We start from the raw sequence: 17,567 nt of genomic DNA on the forward strand, positions 1-17,567 counted from the left end.
AGTTATTGTGTCTCAGCGCCTGCATGTCTCATATTAACAGACTTTTGGGAGGGGCAAGAATTTAGGCAACGTAGGTGCTTAAGTGCAACAGCTGGATTCTTAAACCTCCTGCTCAGCTGCCACCTAGCCATGTAGGAGCTCATGGTCTCTAGGTGCCTAAGTTTTACTGATAAGCTTAGACCTCTAAGATTAAGAATCATCCCCCCCCCCACACACACACATGAATCTACTGCATAAAGCTGTCAAAGTCCCGATGCCTACGTATCTGGCTCACACCTAAATCCCAGTACTGGGCAGAGAAAGACAGAACAAGACCAGTGGCTAGAAGGTGAAATCAGACAAATTGATATGAGAAGTGGGGCACATATATGTCACAGTGAGGATGATTCACCGTCTGAACAAACTACCAAAGCAAGTGCTGGATTCTCCATTTCTTGATGCCTTTCTGGTATGCTCTTGGATCAAGTTTAGCTGCTGAGATATAAAGCAGAGCTGTGATGTACAGGGGTCAGATCTGATGGTCTAATGGTCCCTTCTGGGCTTCTAAAGTCTACTAATTAATGAAAAACTGAGTGTGGGATAAGGAGCAGGTTCTGGTACTTTGCTGTGCAGCCAGCTTCATCCCCAGACTCATCTATCAATAAATGGGATGATCCTTGAGGACTGAGAGCAAATTAGGATTAATGTGTAAGAGCATGAGGAGGAAACTCATCAGAGTTTTCTCCTTCCTTACTTTGGATTTTGTAGCTCCTTTTTAGAAGGTAAGAGCCTTGGAGAGGTATAGGACCTGTTCCGTCTGATTCACACAGTACCATCTCACTTCTAGGTACAGAAATCACTCAGCTAAAACCATTTGATTTCCTAGGAAAAACTCAGTCCTGTAGAATTGCATGTGACACTGGGGGTTTGACCTTTTAGTTTCACTTTTCCTCTTTCTCTCCCTCTTTCTCTTCTTCTCTTGCTTCTTTTGCCCCATTTCCTTTTTTTTCCCTCCCTCCAAGAAGGAGGGCAGGGTGCCCCTGGGGCGGGGTGTGAGTTGCTGTATAAATAAATAAATACATGACATAGCACATATAGGCCAAACAGTTTCTCAATACATCTATTTATAGCAGTCCATGATGAAAACCCACATTTTTTGCCACTTAGCACACCCTGCCCGATTTCATACAGCGCTGGTGGGTTTTCTATCTCCCAAACACACATTCAACCACTATTCTACACAAGGAGGGTGGGTATAAGAGACAGGGGAAAGCCATGATGTCCCAAACTGCTTGGTTTGCCCTGTCCCCATTCTGTTCCTTCTGTGTGTCTTCCCGAGGGTGACCATTCATCCCATTTTTGGTGAGACAGCCCCATATTTCGGGCACCAGGAAGGCGTCCTGATTTATTTTAACTAAGGAGCTAATTGCCCTATATTCGGCCCCCTGCTGGCCAGAGAGCACATGGAGAACATGTGTTCGTGTGGTCTTCAGCCACACCAGAGAGATCCAGTGGAGGGCCCTGTGGAGGGAGAGGTATGTTGGGGCATGGGGCGGGGGGTGGCTGCCTCCTCCTTCCCAGCTCCCCAAGCCGTGAGGAAGCCGGGAGCCCACCCACAATGCTCTGGCAGGAGAGGCAAAATGTCCCAGCACTGCACAGCACCGGCCTGTGGGAACAGGGCGCCCTGGCTGCTTTCTGCAGCTCTGCGCCCCCCAGCAGCCCCGCAAGCTGCTCAGGGCTCAGAAAGACCAGTGCCCAGCCTGACACAGAGCAAGGGCCATATGCTGCCTGGGGCTCCTTGAAGCCAGGGTGCCTGGGGCCCTGCACATGCACCCCGCCAGGGCCAGGGCCTTTCCCACAGGGGCAGCTGCAGAGTGCGACGTGCCATGCCCAGCCCAGCCCACACGTGGGCAGCCCCGGGCCCTGCCCTGGCCTCAGTGCCCCGCCGAGCTGCCAGCCTCCTGGAGGCTGGTGGGGATGCCCAGACCCCTAATGCTCATGGGCTGCATGGTGGGGTGGCATGGGCAGAAGTGGCAAAGCTCTGGGCTGGGCTGATGGGGCTGAGGTGGGGCACAGGGCTCTCCTCTGGCCTCTGGGGGGTCTGTGAAGGTACCAGCACACACACCCCCAGCACCCCGCTGGGGGACCACTCCTCCTGGGCAGAGCTGTGGTGCTGCTGTGAGCTTCCCAGGAGCAGTGACACACCCCCACCTGCCTGTGCACTCTGGGCACCCTGCAGGATCTGGCCCCTGGAGCGTGCAGAGAGCACCCCTCGCCTGGCCTCAGCCCCTCCCTGCTGCTTTCCAGCCCCCCTGCACGACAGCCCCCTGCCTGCCCACCCCATCCGTACGCCTGCAGCTCAGGCTGCCTGGACAGAAGAGAAGCCGACTCCTACATCTCTCCCAGTCCCATATTTGGGATAGGGAAATACGGTCACCTTAGTCTTCCCCTGTCTTCTGAAGCTATCTGAGCTTCAGCCACACTTACACTGGGGCGGAGTTCCCAACCTTCCAGAGGCTGGGACCAGGCACTGCCCCCACTGCATGTCCTCCAAGGCTGGGGGAGCCAGGGGTCATAATGGCTACGTCTACACGTGCAGCCAACATCGAAATAGCTTATTTCGATGTTGCGACATCGAAATAGGCTATTTCGATGAATAACGTCTACACGTCCTCCAGGGCCGGCAACGTCGATGTTCAACTTCGACGTTGCTCAGCCCAACATCGAAATAGGCGCAGCGAGGGAACGTCTACACGCCAAAGTAGCACACATCGAAATAAGGGTGCCAGGCACAGCTGCAGACAGGGTCACAGGGCGGACTCAACAGCCAGCCGCTCCCTTAAAGGGCCCCTCCCAGACATAGTTGCACTAAACAACACAAGATACACAGAGCTGACAACTGGTTGCAGACCCTGTGCCTGCAGCATGGATCCCCAGCTGCCGCAGCAGCAGCCAGAAGCCCTGGGCTAAGGGCTGCTGCACACGGTGACCATAGAGCCCCGCAGGGGCTGGAGAGACAGCGTCTCTCAACCCCCCAGCTGATGGCCGCCATGGAGGACCCAGCAATTTCGACGTTGCGGGACGCGGATCGTCTACATGGTCCCTACTTCGACGTTGAACGTCGAAGTAGGGCGCTATTCCTATCTCCTCATGAGGTTAGCGACTTCGACGTCTCGCTGCCTAACGTCGAAGTTAACTTCGAAATAGCGCCCGACGCGTGTAGATGCAACGGGCGCTATTTCGAAGTTGGTGCCGCTACTTCGAAGTAGCGTGCACGTGTAGACGCAGCTAATGGCTCAGGGTAAGTAGCTTACAAAGCTTCAGAAAGGTAGCTTCCTTCATGCAAAAACTCTGGACCCATGGGTCTTTTTCTGTATGATGATGTGAGCCTACCAATCGATGCCTATGACTTTGCTACTGATTTGCTGGTCTGCATAGGCAGGGTGTCAGTGGCTATACCAAGAACCATGATGAGCATCCACCAGTTCATATCTGCCATGTCTTTCTGATCCTCAACCTCCTCCAACAGGTGCATTCAATGGGTCAGAGAACACCACCAAATGTGCACCAGCATCTGATGGAGGATCTGCCCATTTCCACCAACAGGCTAGAGGCTACAGCTGGGCAGAGGGGTAGGAGACTTGTGATAGGATGGCTTGATTCAGCTTGTCAGAATGCTGTGCAGATGCCTAAACATGGCTAAGAGACTCAGGCTCGGAAATTTTAAATCCAGGACCGATATTCATTGTTTGCAAGCCTGGGCTTGCAAGTATTGAGCTGGGAGCTCAGCTCCCACTGACCCTGGGTTTACACAGCAAATCTTGGGCTTTCTGAATCCCATTGTTATTCCAGTGGTTTTCTAGCTGCGTGAAAGTTATGCTTTACAGCACTGAGCACTGCAGTGCTTAAGGCCCTTTTGGGATCTGACCTTTAGATGTTACAGTGGGGAATTACTCTAGGTAACCGTAACGTAGAATACAGTGTCTAGGATAAATAGAATAGACTCATTGGGCTAGACGGGACCACGAGGGTCATCTAGACCTGAGATTTTCAACTTTATTCTTTCCAAACACCTCTTTCTCCCCCCAGCCTGCTAAAAAAATCTCCAAGCCCACCTATGCCATGTTTTTCTGCATATAAAAGCCAGGATCAGCAGTAGGTGATAGCAAGGAGACTAAATGCCTGAGGCCCCACCCCCAGGGGCACCAAAAAAGCCAAATTTCTCAGGCTCCTGCTTCAGCCCGGGGTAGCAGGGCTCAGGACCCCAGGGCTTCAGCTTTCTCTCCTGGTCCTCAGCAAGTCAAATGCCAGCCAGGCTTGGTGCACCGCCTGAAACCTACTTGTGGCCTCCGCCAAGGGGGCCCTGAATCTCTGGTTAAGAAGCACTGATCTAGAATACAGAATATCATTTTTACCTTGTGCTCCCCGTCTATCTGTTGCATCCATCTGCTGTCTCTCATCTCATTCGTAGGTTGTAAATTCATTGGGCCAAGATCATCCTTCTGTTATGCAAACAAACCTAGCAAAATGGTGCATGGACAGCTGGGTATTAGCACACAGCTACTATTAAGTTATAAATTAAGAGTGTTTGGAGAATCTTTACTACAAATGCTACCCTGCCTTTCAAGCATGTTTATTTGAAGATTCAACTTTATATTTTGCTTAACTTTCAAACCTTTATGTACCTTGCCTCACAAACCGGTGTTTTTGCTTGGTTGTCAGGGGTGATAATTCTCTCTTTACTTCTTCCTGTGTGGTAATGTCTATCTAAACAAAAAACACTGCATTTCAAATCAATTTTACATCACTGCCCAAAATTTCCTCTTCAAGAAGGCTATGATGCCACAGCTAAGGTGATTGACCATGTGGCTAGAGCAAAATTAAAATCAGTGTCAGTTCTCCAAGACAGTAAAACATTGTGGTCTTGTGAAAGTATGGTATGTCTCATTATAATGGCAGTTTTTGGGAGTCTCCTAATTTAATTTACTTTACAGGATGTTTTAAGAAGAGAGAATGACATTTTGCAATAATACCTGATTGACACCCTTGGAAGATTTTATGTGACCCCATTTGAAATTCTGTCTTGTGTTATCTTTTAAAACAACATTCTTTAAAATACACATTTAAGAGATGACTAACATGTCTTTCCCTTGCAAATGCAGACATTAGATCACTGAACTCACGTCTCTGCCTTCTGTGGCAATATTCTCATTTCACTTCCCAAACAGCAGATCGTGTGGATGAGTAAACAGTTTAGGTCACACAGTTTTTCACAGAAACTTTCAACACTGAATTTCATGCTTTAAGGAATGTATCATCAGATAAGGTTCCAGTGCTATTCCTCATGTAATAGTATGGAACGGGACACACTCCTTTTATAATTTTGATGTATTCTGCAGAAAATCAGTAATGGCCACAGGAGTTCAGTACCATGATTTTACATCTCACATAGAACATGGTAGCTTTGTTAGCACTGTGTCCCCTACCATCTCTGGCTGCAGAAAGCATCCTTGGTTCAGCTCTGACTCAGAGTGAGGCATATATCATCATCTGCATCACTTCCTGCAGTGTCCAGGTGTTCCTGGAATGCTCTCACGTCTGTTAGCTTTCTTACTTAAGAATTCAGATGAGACTGCAGCCAAAGACAGCGGAGCTGGGAAAACCCAAGTCACTCTCTGAAACAAGAGATGATGTACAATGACCAAGTTCAGAGAAACGGAAACCACAAAGGCATGAATATGATTGTCATGACAAATTCAGACAAAACAAACAGTTCTATAAAGCCCAGGGTTCATAAAAATGACCCTACAACCAGACATTTCTCAGAGTCTTTTTATAGTCTGACTGTTCCATGTCTGGCATTTGCATGAGTGTGCAGTAGGGAAGGGTGGGGAACCAGGCAATAGCTTCTCCCTTGCATTGTTTATGCAAGGGCTTAGAAGCATTGTAGTGCGCACTTGGGAACCATAAGTATTTCATTCTCCAAAGCTACATAGTGCCTAGAAGGGGATAGGGCCATGCTGGGAAAATATGGAGCCATGGAACTGCTCAATTTCTCATGGAGTGGGTCCTCAGCACAGAAGCCTGCAGGCTGTCCCTCATTCACAGATTATTGAGAAGTGCCATGACACTAACATGCCTCCTGCAAAGCACTTATGGGAATATCTTCAAGAGACACTAAGGATGCACAGCAACACACAGCATCAGGCTCTTATTTTCCCCACTTCTCTTTCTATGAAGGAATAATAAATAGGCACCGGTTAAAATGTTGCCACGGATTTTGAGTGCCCAACTTGAAACCACTTCAGTCTGATTTTCATTGAAACTCAGCATATTGAAGCTCAGATGATCTTAAGAGTTGCTGAGAGAGCTCACCAAAAAATTAGATTCAAAAGTGTCTCAAGAGCCGCGTCTACACGAGCCGGCTACTTCAAAGTAGCCGTACCAACTTCAAAATAGCGCCTGCCATGTCTACACGTGGCGAGCGCTATTTCGAAGTTGAAATCAACGTAAGGCGGCAAGACATTGAAGTCGCTGTCCCCAACAGGAGATGGGAATAGCGCCCTACTTTGACGCTGAATGTCGAAGTAGGGCACGTGTAGACGATCCGCATCCTGCAACATCGAAATAGGGGGGTCCGCCATGGCGGCCATCAGCTGAGGGGTTGAGAGATGCTCTCTCCAGCCCCTGAGCAATATGGTCGCCGCGTGCAGCAGCCCCTTAAAGCTCCCCGCCTCCTGAGTTCCTGTGCAGGAAGCTGAGAGCGTGTGCAGGCAGCAGCACTGCCACGTACTCAGCCTGCACGCCCGCAGCAGCCGCAGCCCAACACCCTGCGGTGATGGCAGCCAGCCAGCCCCACAAGCGCCCACAGGGCACCCCCCCAAGGGGAGCCAGGGCTCCCTGGCTGGCAGCCAGCCGGGGAAGAGGCAGCGGGGCCCCTCCTGGACGGAGGCTGAGATCCGGGACTTGCTGGGGCTCTGGAGCGAGGAGGAGGTGCTCCAGGTAATGGGGAGCAAGAGGTGGAACGCGGATGCGTTCACTTGGCTGGCCGAGGGCCTGGCTGCCCAGGGTCGCCCTGCCCGCACTCCTGACCACATCAGGAGTAAGGTTAAGGAGCTGTGGCAGGGTTATGCCCGGGACCAGGATGCGGACAGCCGATCTGGGGCCGCCCCCGCCACTTGCCCCTTTTACAGGGAGCTCAGGGACATCCTGGGCCCCTGGTACACCTCCTCTCCCCAGGCCACTCTTGACACCTCAGCCGACGAGCCCCAGCAGGCCCCGGAGACGGAGTCCACCCCGGAGGCAAGACCTGCACCCCAGGGGCCCCCCCAGGAGCCCACCCCTGGGATGCCAGAGGAGGAGGAGGGGGACTCCTCCAGCGACGGAGGGCTCTGCATCGCCCTCCCGTCCTGCAGCTCCAGCAGGGCGTCCACCCAATGGGTGTCCCCTGACCGTGGGAGCGGACCATCAGGTATGTATCCCCCTGGTGCACACCCCCGAGGTTAAGGGGCGGGGACAAGAGACATGACCAGGGCCCTCCACATGCCCAGATGACCATGGCCCCAAGGACAGCAGTGGCATGTCCCTCAGAAGAGTGCATCAGCCCCTGCCCCCCAGCAGGACAGCGCCATGCCCCATCCCTGGGGATGGGGGGAGCGGAACCTAGGGTCCGCCGTGTGGGGGGGACCCAGCAGCAGCAGCAGCATCTCCGGGGGACGGAGATGGGGAACCATCAGCAGAGGGGTGGGGGGACAAGGGCCACGGGTCAGGGCCCACACTAACGGCTGTCTCCACTCTTCTTCCCCCCTGTGTTCCACAGCTGCACCATCGGAGGGCCGGAGAGCGCCGGAGAGGTGTCTGTGGTCCCAGAGAGCCCACCGGGGCCATCCCAGCAGGGCAGCCCCTCGGCGGAGCACCAACCAGCCCCAGGACGGGGCCGACGGAGGAGCCACCCGCCGACGGCCACAGACCCCCAGCAGCTCGCGACCCTCCGCTGTCAGCTGGAGGTGTCGGAGCGGCGCCTGCGGGTGGAGGAGAGGTGGCTAGAGCTCCAGGAGCGAGCGCTGGCCTGGCGCCAGGAGGCTTGGGGGGCCTTCATGCACACTTTCGATCGTATTGCTCAACACCTGCCCCCCCTGCCGTGCCGCCCGCCGCTCCGCCTGCCGTCCCTCCACTGTCTGCCACGCTGGGGCCTGCCGCCGAGGGGGACCATGGGCCTGCGGACACCGGCCGGCCGTATTTGCCGGTTCCCCCGGCCCCCACCCAGCCTCGACCAGGGCTCCGGCCGATACATGGGTCGCGCCCCCCAACACCGGGCTCTGGACATTAGGGTGCGGGGCCAAGGACGTGCCCCCCCCCTTTGTACCTATTCCCCCATTTGTAAATAGTTTTTGTTGGACCCCTGTTGCCCCCCATGTAAATAGTTCCCCCCTTTTCTTCTGTTAATAATAAGAGGTTGCACTGTTTTGTTTGAAACAACATTTCCATTTATTTCAAAGAAGAGTGTGGGGGTGTTGCTCTCGGGTGCTCTGTGGTGTGGGCATGGGGGCAGGGAGTGTTGTGGAGGATGGGGGGCGTGCAGTGGGTGGCTCACCCGCAGCTGGCCCTGCCAGCATTCACCCTACAGCCTGGTCAAAATGGGCCTGCAGGGCCTCCTGGATCCGGATCCCCTCAGGGTCGACCTGGTGATTGGGGGCAGCGGGTGGTTGGACGTCGGCCCTGCCAGCCTCCACAGCCCAGCCCTGGAAGAAGGCCTCTCCCTTGCTCTCCCCCAGGTTGTGGAGTGCGCTGCATGCTCCCACAGCCTGGGGGATGTTGGTGAGGCCTGCACCCAGGCGGGTGAGGAGACACCTCCAGCGCCCTTTGAGGCAGCCGAAAGTCCGCTCGACCACCTGGTGCGCATGGTTCAAGCGCGTGTTGAACCGCTCCTGGCTGGCTATGACATGGCCTGTGTAGGGGTGCATGAGCCAGGGCCGGAGGGGGTATGCCACGTCTGCGACGATGCAGAGAGGCATGGTGGTGTCCCCCACAGGGATCTCCCGCTGGGGGATGTAGGTCCCCACCTCCAGCCGGCGGCACAGGCCCGAATTTCTGAACACCCGGGAGTCGTGGGTGCTGCCAGGCCAGCCAACATAAATGTCCAGGAAGTGGCCCCGGCTGTCCACAAAGGCCTGGAGGACCACGGAATGGTATCCCTTCCTATTGAGGAAGCATCCTCCGCTGTGCTCCAGGGCACAGATGGGGATATGGGTCCCATCCAGAGCCCCAAAGCAATTTGGGAAGCCCAGGCTGGCAAACCCCGTGATGGCAGCATCCGGGTTCCCAAGCCGCACGAGCCTGTGGAGGAGCAGGGCATTGATTGCGCGGACGACCTGCAGGGGAAGGACATGAGAGAGCACCAGTGAGGGGTGTGCAGGGTGTGTCTGTCCCTCCACCCCTGGGCTCCCCCCCCCAAGGGCTCCCCCCCAGGGCTCCCCCCGGGCTCCCCCCCCGGGTCCTCTTACCTCCATGAGGAGGGCCCTGACGGTGGCCTTGCCCATGCCGAACTGCTGCCCTACAGATTGGTAGCTGTCCCTAGTGGCCAGCTTCCAGACAGCGATGCTGACCCGTTTCTCGACGGTGAGCGCACGTCGCATGGAGGTGTCCTGGTGCTGTAAGGCAGGGGTGAGCCACTGGCAGAGCTCCAGGAATGTCTGCCGGTTCATCCAGAAATTCTGGAGCCCACGGTTGTTGTCCCACTCGCCGAGCACCAGCCGCTCCCACCAGTCCGTGCTTGTAGGATAGCTGGGAGGGCAGCAAGGTCTGGGGCTGCTTCTTCATCCCCTGGGGGCAGCTCATCTTCCTCAAATAAAAGATGGTCAGCTGCCTCCTGCATGGCTAAGCAGGGCAAGCACTGCTCCTCCAGGGGCGGGTGTGTGGACCTCTGGCTGCTGCTGCTGCTGCTGGGGGTCCATACTGCTTCCACAGGGTGTGCGTGCTTGTGGCTCTGCAGACCGCGTGCTGTGCAGGCTGCGTGTGTCTGGGAGGGGCCCTTTTAGGGGAGCGGCTAGCTGTTGCCCCGGAAGTGCTAGTCCGCCCTGTGACCCTGCCTGCAGCTGTTCCTGGCACCTTATTTCGATTTGGGCCACTTTGGTGTGTAGACGCTCCCCTGCAGCGCCTACTTCGATGTAGTGCTGCCCAACGTCGACGTTGAACGTCGACGGCACCAGCTCTGGAGGATGTGTAGACACTATTCATCGAAATAGCTTATTTCGATTCCGCTACATCGAAATAAGCTATTTCGATGTAGCATCCCCGTATAGACGTAGCCAAGTTGGGCACAGACCCATATTTGAAGGGTCCCTTTGGGACACAGTGTAAGCCTGATAACTTAGCATGGTCAACTCACCCTGTTAAACCAGAAAGTGGAGAGCTAACAATGCCTTTCCTTTTCTTTTCATTGCACCTTTAAAGACAATCATTCAGAGTGCCTTCTTTTCACTTATGAAGCTGAATAACCCTTGGGCTTCTGCCGCCTGTCCTCTTTGCAGTCAGGACCAGGTTTTGTTGCCCTATGAAAACTGACATGCCGAAGAGAAAAATCATTTACCAGAGTAGGTGTGCAATGAATTACATTGGTGAAGTTACACTCCTCTCTCACTATAGGAGCACAATTGGTTCCAAACTTGCTGCTCGTAGGCGAAAACTTGCAGGAGGGACACTAAATTACCATTAGAATACAGGTGAAAGTCTCTAATTGGTTCCTGGTGCTCCTCAGCTGGTGAAGGAGTCTCAGCATGTGGTGCTGGTTTGGAAAGGTAACTGAACCTTGGGTTTGGTGTTGGGGTTGGAGAGGATTAAGGGCTAGGGGCAGTTTGGGGCCATGAGTGGGAGGGAGGGTTAAAACCTGGTGACAGCTCCGGTGGAGGAGGTAGCGGCTTGCTCCTCTGGGCTGCAGCAGCAGTACCGGGGGTGTGTGTGCCGTGGCTGGGGTGGGGAGGGGGATTTGGTGACCAGGCCAGGGGGGTTGTAGGGAGAGGGCAGGGCTGGGGGGCAGTGGGGAGCTGCAGGCTGGGCAAGTGTTGGGAGTGGGCCAGGCGGGGGGGTGCGCAGGGAGCTGCCGCAGGGGAAGTGTTGAGAGCAGCTGGGCTGGGGCTGTGGATCTCCCTGCGCCCCAGCCAGGGACCCCGCAGCTTGCTCATATAAGCGGGGGAAGTTCACTCGCATAGTGAACAAAGGTAAGTGTGTGCATCCCTCGTTTTAGTGAGTACTCACAAGTACAGTACTCATTAAATGAGGAATGCGTGTATGCACAAAGCCACCAATCATGTGAGTGACACTGTCAATTTCTGTGTGTTGGTTGGTTGGTTATGTGTGGCCTGCAGCTGTTTAAATGAGGATTTTTGTGAGTATCATGTGAGTGATGAAAATTCTGCCATCCTTGGATGGAAACCTGCTCTTCCTGAGAGGTTCAGAGCTTTAAGCATCTGTGGGCTATTTAGTCACTTGCCTTGACTAATTCTATCAATGGTCATCTCCCGCATGTTGCTTTACAGTTTTGAAAAAGAGTAGTGCTATTAGCCTGGTGTCCTCGCCAAATTGCAACCTGAATAATTACACTCTTCCCTCCCAAATTGTCCCTGCAGTCTCAGGTGGAGATGTTATACTGCAAAATAATCACTCTCTTCTGCGTTGTCTTTGGCTGGCATGATCTCTGTACAAGAATTACAGCTCATTCCCCTTAAATCAGCCTATCCGCAAGCTCAGTTCTAACTGTCCCTGAGAGAGAACCAGAATGCCCAAATGAGTCTAGGCAGTTCTTTCTTCAAACACTAAAGAAGATAAACTAGTTTTAGGGGGAGTCAAAGCCCAAGTCTTACTTGGCATTGGCTTCACTACCCCCTGCTTAGCCAGGGAGAAGGAAAGATAAGATGAAACCCTCCATCAGGGCATGTTAAGTATAGTCTTGTTGTCTTTTACAGCATCAGGATAACAACATTTCATTCTTGGTGCACTCAACACCTACAGTGAATTTTAACCCAAAACAGCCAAACTTGGTCACTTTGGCAACACCAGCAGTCTGTTTGCTGATAACCTAGTCAGACTGGGTGTGTCTATGCAGATACACTCTCCTCTTGAGGTCTTTTCTCCCTGGTCATCACGAGATGTCCCGGGAGAGCTCAGTCTGACTTTGCTTACACATGCCTGGATATCCTAATCCAACCTACAAGTCTAATCTTTAGGGAATAATTGCAAAGGAGTTGCATCATAAAGCTATTTAGGCCTAACCCTAACTTGACATGAACTGACAAAGCTAGAATCAGGTTCATTTGATTCTCAGCCCTGAGGTGTTCACCATCTAAAGATGAACCAGGAAGTGAACAGAGAATGGGTGAGGAGGAGCAATATACATGCAGTTATGTTGATAAACATGTATCTATAAAGTGTCGGCTATATAAACATTACCCAAGTTACTTCACAAAGGTGTCACTGTCAGCAAACCTCTCATAGACATGATGTGGTGGGCTTTCAGGTGGAAGGTGATTGTGAAGTGGGGGAATTCAGGAAGGTCCTTCCATGGATGGGGGAAAGCCCCTAGGTGTTTGTGGGGGACCATGTCAAATGGTGAGCACAGCTAACATCATTGACAGAGCAGCAGGGCTGGTCAGGAATGGAAGCTGGAGTGAAGTCCCTTTCACCATTCTTTGGAGAAGAGAGCAGACACAGCACAGAAAAAAAGAGCCCAAAAATTAGAAGAATCAGAATGCTGCTTTTCCTTTGAGGAAATCGTTTTGATATTACGGGGGGGGGGGGGGGGGGGGGGCGGGGGAACTGAGCTTATCTGCTGATCATTGCTGAGTTCCTGTTCCTTGCCTGTGTTCTCAGAGGAAAGTCAAGTCCATGCAGTGGTGACTCACTAACCACAAGGCAAGCATAAAACACAAGTAGTCACCATGGAACAGAAACAAGCCAACCAACAAAAGCAACAGAAAATGTTGCCAGTTAACCAAAAGCCCCCAACAGTTGAAAGAGCATTTCTGTACACCCTCTGCCATTCTGCACACCCATCCTCAGGCATATGGCACTTGGCAATGAGCCCGAACACAAGTAACTTTCTTTTCTATGCATGTTTTCTTGAAAAGCAAGAGGAAGGATGGGGCAGGGATTAAAGATGTGCCAGGCCTGTGGGCAAGATGGGAGGGGGGCCAGCTCCATGCACCCAGAAGGGGTGGGGCCTTGGGCAGAAGGGACAGGGGTGGGGGCAGCCAGCCCTCAGCACTGCCCAGAGTGGCCCAGTGGCAATTTAAAGGGTTTGGGGTTCCTGCCACCACCGCTGCTCCAGTAGATCCTGGGGCAACTGGCCTCTTCTGCCTCCTCCACCCACCCCCATCGGTGGGCCTCAAGGATGATCTCGTGCATAGAACACTGGACTGGGACTTTGGCTCTTCCAGACTTCCTCCATGCCTAGTGCAAGCTATTTAGGTCCAGATCATAAAAGAAATATAGGTGTCCAACTCCCATTGGCACCTGCATCCCTTTAGGCTCTGGGCTTAATTTCTCTGTGCCTCAGGTCCTGTCCCCATCTGCAAAATGGGGGTGATATGATTCTTTAGCTCTTTAGCTTGCAATATTTTCAGTGGAGGGGCTGGTTCTTCCTCTGCTTTTGCACAATAGAGGGTCTGGTTCTTCCTCTGCCTTTGTGCAATACCTGTTAGAATGGAGATCAATCTTAGATCTTATAAGTGCTGCAGTTACATATGTATTTAGAAATGTGCTTCTGTTGTAGGGGGTCAGGTAGACACATTGATGGGTAAGAATAGGGTCCAGAGTGACCTAGACAAATTGAAGGATTGAGCCAAAAGAAATCTGATGAGGTTCAACAAGGACAAGTGCAGAGTCCTGCACTTGGGACCGAAGAATCCCAAGTGTTGTTAGATGCTGAGGACCAACTGGCTAAGCAGCACAGCAGCAATAAAGGACCTGGGGATTATAGCGGGTGAGAGGCTGTATATGAGTAAACAGTGTGCCCTTGTAGCCACAAAGGATAATGGCATACTGGGGTGCATTAGGAGAAGCATTTTCAGCAGATCTAGAGAAGTTATTATTCCCCTCTGCTCGGCACTGGTGAGACCACATCTGGAATATTGTGTCCAGTTCTAGGCCCCCAGTATAGAAAATATGTGGATGCATTGGAGTGGGTTTAGCAAAAGGCAACAAAAAGGATTAAGGGGCTGGAGCAACATGACCTGTGAGGAGATGCTGAGAGATTTGGATTTATTTAGTTTGCAGAAGAGAAGACTGAGGGGTGAGCTGATAGCATCTTTCAACATTCTGTAAGGGGGCTCTAACGAAGACAGAGAGAGGCCGTTCTCAGTGGTGACAGATGGCAGAACAAAGAGCAATGATCTGAAGTTACAGAGGGAGAGGTCTAGGTTGGATATTAGGAAAAACAATTTCCCTGGGAGGGTGGTGAGGCACTGGAATGTGTTATGGAGACAGGTGGTGGAATCTCCATCCCTAGAGGTTTTTAAGTCTAGGCTTGACGTAGTCATGGCTGGGATGATTTAGTTGGGGTTGATCCTTCTTTAGGCAGGGGACTGGACTAGATGACATCCTGAGGACCCTTCCAGACCTAGAATTGTATGATTCTATGATCTGTCCATCCTTGAGTCCATTTGTTCAAGAACTCCTCCTCAACAGTAAGAGCTAGGATCTCCAAATTTGCTATGCAGCTTTCTCTCTTCCTGACTTACAGCAAGGTAAGAATTTGGTTGTGCCAGGACAATGGGGTATGCCTAGAATCTGATTGTTTTCCATAGGATGGAAAGAGAGGAGTCTGATAGCAGGGACAGTTATGTTCCACGATGACCACAGTGGGGAAGTGAGCACGGGAGAAAGGCTATACTGCAGAATGACCACAGGAGGGTGGCTGCACCAGTAAGAAAGTAGCCAGCTAGGGCCAGGGCTCTGCATGTTGCAGGCCGCTGGTCTGAGCTCATGGTCACCCTATCCCATGGGGTTAGGTCAAACACTTTCTCCCTGGCCCTCAGCTCCAGTGTCAGAGGTAAGGGGAAGGCCTGTGACCCAGTGGGCCCACTCCTCCTCCAGGGAGAAGGAAGCAGGGCAGGCAATTAGAGGTGCATGGTATAAGGGCACAGGACTGAGAGGTCGGGGGGCGGGTTCTTACTAAGACTGTCTGTTGTGGTGAGAGGCACTACCCATCCAGTGACTCCTCCCAGGGGGTTGGGCAGTGCAGCCTCCACCACCCCAGTAGGACAGAGCAACCCCAGCCTCCTGGGAGGAGACACCAGCTGGGCAGCATGACCTTTATGCCATGGGTAGCCCCTGTAAGCCCGTCCCTGCCATGACCTCCCAGACTCCTGTCTTAAGCCTCCCAATCTAAGCCTCTGCACACCTCCCAAATCCCTTCCCTGAGCCCTCCAGCCCCAGCCCTGAGCCCCCGCACCTCTCAACCTGCTGCTCTGACTCTTGCACCCTCCACACCATGCCCTGACTCCTTCATGCCCCCCCCCAAAAAAAAAAAGTGTGCAGGACTTGAGCAATGCTGGGTACATCTGCTAGGTCGAAAAATACTGCTCATCATAAACATTTTAATCCTTTACCATAGAACTTGCACAGTGTTGCCTGATCTATTGTTTGAGTCTTGCTTATGGTTATTTAACATTCAGAGGTTCTCATTCCAAGGCTGGACCCAGAGTTATCAGAATTACAGTTAGATTGGAAACCCAAATGCGCGGCTGCAACTTAGGAAAAAGCTTCTGAATTTGTACACGTTTTATTGACATGGAAAAATTAGATGTCTGCAAGTCACCAGGGCCTGATGAAATGCATCCTAGAATCCTCAAGGAGCTGATAGAAGAGGTAGCTGAACCGTTAGCTCTCATTTTTGGAAAGTCATGGGAGACAGGAGAGATTCCAGAAGACTGGAAGAGGGCAAATATAGTGCCCATCTACAAAAAGGGGAATAAGAACAATCCAGGAAATTACAGGCCAGTAAGCTTAACTTCTGTGCCAGGAAAGATAATGGAGCAAGTAGTTAAGGAAGTCATCTGCAAGCATTTGGAAGGTAGTAAAGTGATAGGGAACAGCCAGCATGGTTTTGTAAAAAACAAATCATGTCAAACCAACCTGATAGCTTTTTTTGACACGATAACGAGACTCGTAGATAAGGGAGAAGCAGTGGATGTGGTATACCTAGACTTTAGTAAAGCATTTGATACGGTCTCGCATAATATTCTTATTGACAAACTAGGCAAGTCCAACTTAAATCGTGCTGCAATAAGGTGGGTGCATAACTGGCTGGCTATATCGCACCCAGAGAGTAGTTGTTAATGGTGCTCAATCCAGCTGGAAAAGCATAACAAGTGGGGTTCCGCAGGGGTCTGTTTTGGGACAAGTTCTGTTCAATATCTTCATTAATGATTTGGATATTGGCATAGAAAGTACGCTTATTAAGTTTGCAGATGATACCAAGCTGGGAGGGGTTGCAACTACCTTGGAGGATAGGGTCATAATTCAGAATGATCTAGATAAATTAGAGAAATGGTCTGAAGTAAACAGGATGAAGTTTAATAAAGATAAATGTAAGGTGCTGCACTTAGGAAGGAATAATCTGTTTCACACATACAGAATGGGAAAAGACTGTCTAGGAAGGAGTACAGCAGAAAGGGACCTAGGGGTTCTAGTAGATCACAAGTTAAATATGAGTCAACAGTATGATACTGTTGCAAAATAGCAAACATGATTCTGGGATGCATTAGCAGGTGTGTTGTGAACAAGACACGAGAAATCATTCTACCGCTCTACTCTGCGCTGGTTAGACCTCAGCTGGAATATTGTGTCCAGTTCTGGGCACCCCAATTCAAAAAAGATGTGGAGAAATTAGAGAAGGTCCAGAGAAGAGCAACTAGAATGATAAAAGGTCTGGAGAACATGACTTATGAAGAAAGGCTGAAAGAATTGGGCTTGTTTAGCTTGGAAAAAAGAAGATTGAGGGGGGACATGATAGCGGTTTTCAGATATCTTAAAGGGTGTCATAAGGAGGAGGGAGAAAATTTGTTCTTCTTGGCCTCTGAGGAGAGAACAAGAGGCAATGGACTTAAACTGCAGCAAGGGAAGTTTAGGTTGGACATTAGGAAAAAGTTCCTAACTGTCAGGGTGGTCAAGTACTGGAATAAGTTGCCAAGGGAGGTTGTGGCATCTCCCTCGCTGGAGATATTTAAGAACAGATTAGATAGATGTCTATCAGGGATGGTGTAGATAGTGGTCGGTCCTGCCGTCGGGGCAGGGGACTGGACTCGATGGCCTCTCGAGGCCCCTTCCGGTCCTAGTGTTCTATGATTCTATGATTCTATGACATGGTTAATAAACACTGAAAGGTTCCGCTCCAAAGAAGAATACAGCAGGCATGCAATATGAATTTTAGGGCCAGTGTCCTGGCATATGCATACTTGTGAAATCTTTGGGGAGACCTAGGAGCAGGCAGGCAGGTCCACGGGGGTCCAATCCTATCCCTGGAGTGTTAAATAAGTCCAGTGTTTGAGGAATAGGTGGTCAAGGTCAGAGCTCTTATAGGATCTGATTTCTGC

The sequence above is a fragment of the Carettochelys insculpta genome, chromosome 2 (assembly GCF_033958435.1).
Source record: "Carettochelys insculpta isolate YL-2023 chromosome 2, ASM3395843v1, whole genome shotgun sequence".
NCBI lineage: Eukaryota > Metazoa > Chordata > Testudines > Carettochelyidae > Carettochelys > Carettochelys insculpta.